The sequence below is a fragment of the Leptonychotes weddellii genome, chromosome 3, assembly GCF_054177405.1.
Source record: "Leptonychotes weddellii isolate Sample4059 chromosome 3, ASM5417740v2, whole genome shotgun sequence".
NCBI classification, from domain to species: Eukaryota; Metazoa; Chordata; class Mammalia; order Carnivora; family Phocidae; genus Leptonychotes; species Leptonychotes weddellii.
In genome coordinates, this window is record NC_138371.1 from 71,180,891 (window position 1) to 71,190,557 (window position 9,667).

Consider the following 9,667-nt stretch of genomic DNA (forward strand, 5'->3'; position numbering starts at 1 on the left):
TGTTTGCTTACAGTGTTCTGTGTTGAATACGTAATTTAGTGCAGCTACAGTTGACTGAAGCAGAGACCCAAGATACATTTCAAAGCTTCTAAAAACTTAACCAAAAATGTCCAACTGAATAGACTTAAACAGTGACCTAAAGATGTCAGTGCCATTTCTAATTAAAAACAACCACAAATTATTAAACTTTATATAACCAAGCCAATTCCCCATCTTCCACATCATTTACTCATTCAACATTTGAGCACCAACAATAAGCCAAGAATCATGGTAGATAATAGGGATCTAGAAGGAAAAGAAACAGCCCTTCCCAGACTAGTGTGTAAGACAAACCAGCCCTTCCCATACTAGTGTGTAAGACAAGACAAAGGTACTACTAAGAAGATAAGTGCTACAATGGAAGTAAACACAGGGAGCAATAGCAAAGACTTCTTACCTGGAAGCAGATGAGAAGCCAAAAAAGATGTTGGAAAGGCACTGGCATTTCAGCTAAGTTTTGAAATTCCAGCAGCAGTCATTTAACGAGCTACAAAGTGACAGAGGAGGTTCCTGAGGGAGGGAACAGCAAATGCAAAGGCTCAGATGAGAGGAAGGCTCCTATGAGAGAGGAAGAAAGCTCCCAAGTAATTCAGGATCTTGGAGCAGCAAGTAGGGGAGAGTGGGGAGCTGAGGCAGGAGGAACAAGGCTGGCCGGACAAGAAGACTGTATGTATGTGTTCTATAATGGATGCAACTTGGAGTAATTGATATAATTCAGCAAAGGAGGGAGAGTAGAGAATACAAAATCGAAAGCTCATTCTTGTGGCAGGGTGGAGAACTGGGGCAAGGAAGTCAGTTAAGAGACTTTTGCAGTCACTTGGGTGAGAAACGAGAGGGCCTTGAACAAATGGGGCTATAGAGGAGCAAACCAACAACCGTTTAGGAAGTGGACTCCATTAGATGTGGTGACTGATTATGTAGGAACTAATGGAGAAGAGGAACCAAAAGATGTTTTCCATCTTCCAAAGATCTCCCTGGGGTACAAAATCAATTTATTCCTTAGATCACTCTAGAAGTCTGAAATTCCAGTAAAAAGTTGAGTCATGAAGCTTCTTTTTTATCCAGGAGAGGGTGACTTTCTCTGGGTTTGGGCTTTGGATTTGTAGTCTCCAGAAGAAAGTTTGGACACACCATATTTAAAAAAATAAAAACAAAAACAAACCTAAATGTATTTGTTAAAGTTATTGTTTTTATGATAATTAAAAATAAATTACTAGCAATCTTATACAGCCATCTACTGAAGCTTTGTTTTCTGTTTGTCAAATCTTTAAAATGCCATGTGGCTAGAACTTTCTCCACTGATAGTCCCACTCAGTACTGCCTTCCTTATCCGATTAGCATGAGGCAGAGTAGTAGCTCAGCTATCTTTGTCAACTTCAGAAGGATGAGGAAATAAGAATAAGCCGAGCTCTCCCACATGTGTTTGATATGATGAAATCACATTTGTCCTCAAAACAAGAAATATTCTTTGCTATTTTGATGGTTTGATTTTTTTTTAATTCATCCATATGTGCCCAGATTCTAAATGACGAAAGCCATTCATTTCAACTACTTCAAGTGAAATAGAGTCATTGTTTGAAGAAAAGATTATAGGATTATAGCTGTTACGTCTTTTCCGCTGGGAACTGACTGGCCATGGAGTAGTCCCTGTGTGGTTCAGCTGGGTGACACCGCCTCAAGCCAGGGCAGGGCACACACACACACACACACACACACACAGAGCCCAGAAATTGCGGGAGACAACGGAAAAGAGAAATCTGTCATCTTAAAGAAAAAAAGAAAGAAAACCCCTAAAATTCCAACTTTTAGGTTCAAAGAGACAATGTGAGATGTGCAGCTGTGTGAAAAGCTGTTTCGCGTCACATTTCTCTTGTCACAGTTGCCGTGTGGGTCGTGCTGACTCAGCTTCTCTTTGTCTCGCTTTTCTTTGCTAACCCCAGGCAAGATGCTGCAGTGCAGAACTGGGAGAGTGACCTCCGTCCCAATGCCAAACGGATGACTAAAATAAACATAGAAAACCAAATCGTTGTCTCTGGACTCAAACACCCATTTTGTTCATTTGAGGCTTCTGACTTCCTTTTGGGCCTGCTTTCTTGAGATGCCCAGATGTGGCCTTCAAAGTCTCTTTCTTGTATGAGTTTGCTTTTTAAAAAGTTATGTAAGCCATATGTTCAAGAGTCTAGCAACAGTACTCGTTACTGGCTGGGTTAGATGATGGATAGAAGCACAGTACAGGAGAAGATAAAGAGCACATCTAGCTGCATCTCTTGAGGAATTGAAGCTGCTTTAAAATGTGTGCTCAGAATTCCTTGCCTGATCTTTGGGTGGAGTGATTTGAAAGTTTTAGTATTGTGGTCACCATTTTTCACATGTGGAAAGGAAACAGACTGGTTAAGTGAGACTGGCATAAAAAAGTAAAATATATTAGGGTTCACAGTAATTTTTTTTTTTAATCACGATTAACCTTTTGATTTTTCCATGGAGTTTTCGTGTTACTGTTTTTGCCTCATCCCACTATATTAGGCTAAGAATTATGGTACTTAAGCCTTCCTGAGTTGTTGGGAAAATATAAAAGCCTTCTAAGGTCCAGCTGTATCAGTTAGAACTCTTTTGGTTGCAGGTGACAGAAACCCATCTCAAATTGGCTTAAGCAGAAAGGAAATTTATTGGCTTATATAACTGATAAGCCCAGGAGTATGCCAGCTTCCAGTATGGTTGGATCAAGATGTGTAATAATGACATATGGAATCTTTCTCCCTCTCTCTCCAAGTCATAGATCTGCTTTCCTTTATGTTGGCTTTCTTTTTGGATGTGGTGACAAGATGACTATCAGCAGCCCCAGCCTTGGCAATACCAGTAGAAAGAGATTCTATTTCTATGTAATCCTTTTAGCTCTCATGGCCTGACTATGTCATGTGCCCATCCTTGAACCAACCACAGTGGTCAAAGGCTTGCAATATGGTCAGTCTGCTCTTACTGGAGCCTCACTCAAATCATAAGGACAGTTTGAGAAGATGCATAGTTTCCCAAAGAAAAAGTGGGTTACTAATACCAAAATAGGAATGGGTGCCATAATAGGCAGTGTTGGCAACCTGTCCAAAATCCAGTTTCCCCTTCCTCCCTGCTCACTAAACCCTGATTATGCTTAGGTATTTACTCCTTCCCATGTGGCTATGGACTCCAGGTAAGGGGTAAAGGGATAAGGAGGCTGGCCAGGCACAGAGTGTCAGAGTCCAAGCCAGACGAGGACGGCATCCAGTACATAGCACAGCACTGAGAGCATGTCGTAGTCCGAGTGCTGTGAGGCAGGCATCCATGCAAGAAAGGGGTGGTGATGGCTTATAGGAGATTGGTTACATACAGGGGAATTGATCAAAGGAGTAATACATTACAAATAATTGGGGCCAGGTTTGTCACTGTTGGAAAAGGGAGTTACAGGAATAGAAAAGGAGAAAACTAGTGAACCTCGTGGTGTTGGACTGGAATTGGAGGTTAGCATTGTGAATTTACAGTTTTTTAGCTGAAACTAATATAATGTTGTGTGTCAATTACATCTCAATTTTTAAAAAGGTATATCACCAGGGGGTGCCTGGGTGGCTCAGTCGTTAAGCGCCTGCCTTTAGCTCAGGTCATGATCCCAGGGTCCTGGGATCGAGCCCCGCATTGGGCTCCCTGCTCAGCAGGAAGCCCGCTTCTCCCTCCCCCACTCCCCCTGCTTGTTCCCTCTCTCACTGTGTCTCTCTCTGTCAAATAAATAAATAAATAATCTTTATAAATAAATAAATAAATAAAAATAAAATCACCAATAATGGGGCAAATCAACATTATGTGCCTCTGATATGATGCACCAAGAAGAACATCATGTCACTTCTATAGTACTTTGGCTCAAAATACATAACCTAAGTCTAATCATGAGAAAATACCACACAAACCCAAATTAAGAGATATCTGCAAAATAACTAGACAGGACTCCTCAGAAGTGTCAAGATCATTAAAGTCAAAGAATATGGAACTGTTCCAGATTAAAGGAGACTCCAGACTGGATCTTGAACCAGAGAAGCATCAGTCATGGCATAGTTAGTGAAATTTGAATAAGATCTATGGATTATCTTGGGTATATTAAGTAAAATCTATTATTAAAATTAATTTTACCTCTTTTTTATTTTTTTAACTTGATTACTAGAAAATTTTAAATTATGTATGTGGCTCCCATTATATTTCTATTGACCAGCACTGATCTAGATCTTTAATATTTTCTTGGTACTGTGGGTCACCCACTCTGAATAGCTTCCTAGTTAACCTACTGACTGCATTTGCCAGCAATCAGCTCTTGGCAGTACACCTCTGGGGGCTTGTACTTGGGGCTTGACATTGAGGCAGTCCTCAGCAAGTTCAGAAAGGTAGAATGCCTCAGAGGAATGAATCTCATTTAGTGGCCCTTGGAGCTATCTATCTTCTTTGTTGTGGTTATTTTTGTTGCACTCATCTAGAAAAAAGATGGGAATATCAGTGTGACTTCCACCCTACAACTGAAGTCAGATAATCAGGGCTCTTGCTCATTTGTCTGATCTGTTTATCCCACCCAGTACTATCATAGTGGAGTAAGGAGTCTTAGACAACTATAAAAATGTTGTTACATATGATTTTTATCTTTCATTTTGTTAATGTGATGGATGACATTGATTGATTTGTGGATGTTGAACCATCCCTGCATCCCTGAAATAAATCTTCCTTGATTGTGGTGTATGATTTAATGTAGGTTGGATTTATTTGCTAATATTTTGTTGAGGATTTTGGCATCTATGTTCATCAAAGACATTAGCTGTAATTTTCTTTTTGTGTGGTGTCCTTGTCTGATTTTGATGTCAGGGTAACACTGGCCTGGCAAAAGGTGTATGTAAGCTTTCCTCCTCTTTGATTTTAGGTCTGTTAATATTTGCTTTATATATCTTGGTGCTCCTGTGTTGGGTGCATATACATTTATAAACTTATATCTTCTTGCTGGATTGACCCCTTTATCATTATGTAATGCCCTTATCTGTCTTTTATTACAGTCTTTGTTTTAAAGTCTACTTCATCTGATATGAGTATGGCTATATTGGCTTTATTTTCATTTCCTTTTGCATGGAATATTTTTTTCCATCTCTTCACTTTTAGTCTGTGTGTGTCCTTACTTCTGAAGTGAGTCTCTGTAGGCGTAATATAGATGGATCTTGTATTTTTATCCATTCAGCCACTCTATGTGTTTTGATTGGTGAATTTAGTCCATTTACATTTAAAGTCATTAATGATAAGTATATACTTTTTGCCATTTTGTTTACTGTTTTCTGACTGTTTTTGTAGTTCCTCTCTCTTTCTCTCTTCTTCTTTTTCTCTCTTTCTTTGTGGTTGGATGGCTTTCTCTAGTTTTATGTTTAGATTCTTTTCTCATTTTGTGTATTTAAGTTTTTTCCTTGTGGTTACCATGAGGTCACATAAATACCCTATGTAAATAGCAGTCTGTTTTAAGTTGATAGCAACTTAATTTAAAACACATTCCAAATTTTTCCCTTTTTATTTCCTCCTTCATCCCCACATTTTATATATAAATGGTGATGGATGGTAACTAGACTTGTGGTGGTGATCACTTTATATAGCATATACAGATGTGAATTATAAAGCTGTATACCTGAAACTTATATAACTTATTTTAAAAAGTTGTTACAGGGGTGCCTGGGTGGCTAAGTCGGTTGGGCGTCTGCCTTTGGCTCAGGTCATGATCCCAAAGTCCTGGGATCGAGTCCCACATCAGGCTCTCTGCTTGGTGGGGAGTCTGCTTTTCCCTCTCCCTCTGCCTGCCACTCCCCCTGCTCATACTCTCTCACTCACTCTCTCTCAAATAAATAACTAAAATCTTTAAAAATAAATAAATAAAATACTTCCACCCTGATGGTAGGACCAAGGGAATGGCTCATGCTGTTTTCCCCAGAAAAAAGCCCTGCTGGTATACCTCAAAAAATGTGCTAGCACTCACTGGGTTAACAGTCTTTTTTGTGCTTTTGATGAATACAGTCTCCATTAAATGTCTGAAAGCCAACTGTTGTGATCTTCAGAAGAAGTAAAAGCTTTCTAGATTTTATCAATTTGACAGGTGAAGCACATCTGCTACAATCAACCATTTTTTAGTATGTTAGTCTCACCACACAACTTTAGAAGCATATCTTCCTTCCTTTTAAATTAATTTATTGGTGTTCTAATGCCAGTTTACTGAACAAAGATTCTGGCAACGTCTCTGATATGTTATAAAATTCTCATATGAAGTAGTAGTTTTGGAGGCAAAAAAACACTGGTTTAGCTGCCAACACTTCCAGGAAATCCCTTTATGCTACTATATTTATGTAACCTTTGTGTCCAAAAACTAAAGGACCAATTAAAGAGTATCTTCCTTGTATTGCTAATTATGTCATACTTTACATACAAAGAGGTCAATTAATAGACATCTACTACAATGATTTTTGTACAACATGGTACAAAGAAGAAAGCATATTTCAAAAGAATCCCAGAGCTGTAACATTCATCACAGATCTTAGTTTGCCTGAGTCTTTCTATGTTGCACAGCAGTAGTGGTTTAATATTCCAGGGCATGAGGAGTTATAAACCAAGGTACAACTCTTTCTTGAGTTTCTCAATTGTTGCAGGAAAGAGAGAATGTGCATGGGGAAGGCGCTGATCAAGCGTAAAGAATGCCCAGACATATAAATTACAATGGAAAATGAGAAAAGGTTTAGAAAAGATATTGACAATTCTTTTGATGTTTATATCATTAGCCCTGGAGATTCTATTTTCATTATCAAAAAGTATTCATGAATGTTCATTGAATTTATGGTCTTATTCAAATTTGCTTCAACACCTAATGGGCCTTTGAATCATGTTTGTCTATTGCAAGTGTTTGATGAGCTTGATTAAAAAACACACACAAAAACAAAAATAAAAAATCAATCACAAACCAAAGAGTTCATGACCATTGATATGAGGTACATCTTCAAAGTGTTTTCTCTGTACCCTAACATTATGATTGAACTGAATACCTTGTACTCAATTTGATCATTTGATGAAAAGCTTTGGGCCCTATTTAAGTGTTGTGGTATAGCCTAAATATTATCCAACTTCTTACACCTAGATCTCTTCTAGAGAAAGGGAAAAAAACAATTGGTGGTTTTCATTCAGAAATTTTCAGAACTCAAATTATCCAGATTTTGAAGCTGATGATGACCAGCTAATGGCATACTCTTGGAATCCATTAGGTATTTACTTTTCTACTTCAACTTAAATCCATGCCATGCATTCCTCTTGGCCAAAAACCTGAACACAAATTGCCCAGGGAAATGTCTCCCATCTTTGTGCTCCAGTTAAAACCTATCCATCTCATAATTTTACTGCTGCCATAAAAGGAAATTTGTGTGTGACTTTTTTCCCATTGTAGCTGTCAAGAGCCTCTCTCTGTTTATTGAAACTCTGGAGAGTTTATTGAAATCCTGCTCTTGCCCTTTCTGTCCTTGTTTCTTTGGCACCACGGGTACAGAACACACTAGAACCATGACTGCCAGAAGTGGGTTGCTGGCTGGGTTCAGCAGTAATGGAAGTTCCAAGTAGAGCAAAATCACAGGGCCAAGCTCCACAGGTAAAGTTCACAGTTCATAAAGCCATTGTCTAAACACAATCTCATTTTGGCCCAGAGGATATGGGATAGATTGGTTTCATTTTTGTGTGTTTCTCTATAACTAGGATCTATATAATCTGATAAAATCTAGAGAGAAAATTTTGCCTAGTGGGATTTCTTTTAAATTGTGTTTGCCGGGAGATGCGCCAGACCGAAGTCCTTTCTTCCACAGTGGATTCAGTGCAGGCAGCAGCACGCTGACCTTTCCCACCCTCTTCATTCACACGGTTCTAAGGAGAGGACCCACTTTTGTTCCTGGTGCTCATTCAGCCCTCAGCTGCTCTGCTGAGCCTACCAATTAGTGTTAATAATTGTGGCCAGAGTTTAAGGTCTGGATGGATTCATTTCAGGAGCTAGACTACTAAGAAGGCATCTGATAGAACATGGAGGAGGCAATTGCACGAGGCTATATAATAGCCCAGGGGAGTGAGAGCTTCAAGTTTGGAAACTTCCTCTGTAAAAGGCTTTTCATGTTATATCAATCAACTCATTCAATTTGCCTCAAATTTTATTTGCTGCAATTGGAATAGCATAACAAGGCCAGGCATTTGTTTATGAAATTTCAACAACTGATTAGTTTTCCAAAAAATACTCAAAAATACTCATAGACATTTAAAATTCTATCCTGCTATCTATCAGATAAAAACTCTGAGAAGCTAATAATCCATTCCATTTGTTCTCACCCTACCACTAAGATGTGTTTAGTAAAGAATAGCTATAGATCAATAGTCTTTTAAAGATGATGAGTTCCAGGCCCAGTAAGATGAAGTAATTTGCTTTAGGTTAGGTGAACAGTAGGATCACTGGACTAGAACGCTCAGGGTGAAGGGAGCAAGGTAGAGTCATTAAGTGCATGGGCTTTAGCACCAGCCTTGTCTGGATTCAAGGCTCACCTGGCTGACTTTGAGCAACCTACTTAACTTCTCTATGCCTCAATTTCCCTTTCCAAAACAGAGCTAATAGGAGTTTCTCACTTACAGGTTTGCTCTGAGGACTAGATGAGCTAATGTATGCCACATACCTAGAACAATACCTGATATGTGCTATGTAAGAGTTTATTAAACATAAAATGCAGTGGGATGGTAAAGACCTTCTGTTTTGCTCCTTCTCTACTTACATGATCTTAAAAAATGTTTCTTTGAAACTAATTTGCACAACATTCCTGGGATGTTGGGTAACTACTGGAGACCCAGGGTCGGGTCTGCCTGCTTGTCAAATGCACTGTGGTGGAGTTGTGACTTGTAAAGCACATTGCATAGTTCCCCATATCCACTACCAGAACTTATTGCTCATCGTAATTACAACACACTTTTCATCACCTGGTGTTAACGAGTATCATTTCATCTTTTGATCAGTGTTTTTGCTTCCAAAGATGGATTTGTATTTTTGAAATTTCAATTCAAAAGGAAAATAAGCTCCTCATTCAGCACATATATTATGTAGATGTGACAATTATAGAGCTATAAAGAAGCATGCATACATGTTTAATGTGCAAATTACATGTGAGAGGTAACTCACAGGGGTCCAAACCTCCAGTTTCAAGACTCATAACAGAAACCAATGAAATATTTATGGGAGGAAGGAACAGACATCACATTTACATATGTCTATTCCGTGCTCGCTTCGGCAGCACATATGCATATGCCTATTCTATCATGAACAGGCAATTTACACACACATTCACACACATGTTCATATATTTCTCTATATAAAACATGACACTCCTGCTTCCTTTGTACTGTACAATGACAAATAGTCTTTCAAATGAAACATCACAGGAAAAAATTGTGGAATTACTAGGTCATACTTGAAGAGTATAATCAGGCTCTGCATCATAAATCTAAATTCCAGCTGTATTTATCCTTATCTTCCTACCACACTTACATAGATGTGGTTTTGTTGGGTAATTACAATGGCATTTTTTTTTTT

General features: G+C 38.7%; 1 long non-coding RNA gene across 1 annotated transcript in view; it reads right to left on the reverse strand.

Moving 5' to 3' along the window:
* LOC145720798 (uncharacterized) overlaps positions 1-9,667 on the reverse strand; it is a 72,625-nt gene that overhangs the window by 37,634 nt on the left and 25,324 nt on the right. The gene's annotated exons all lie outside the window — the stretch shown is intronic.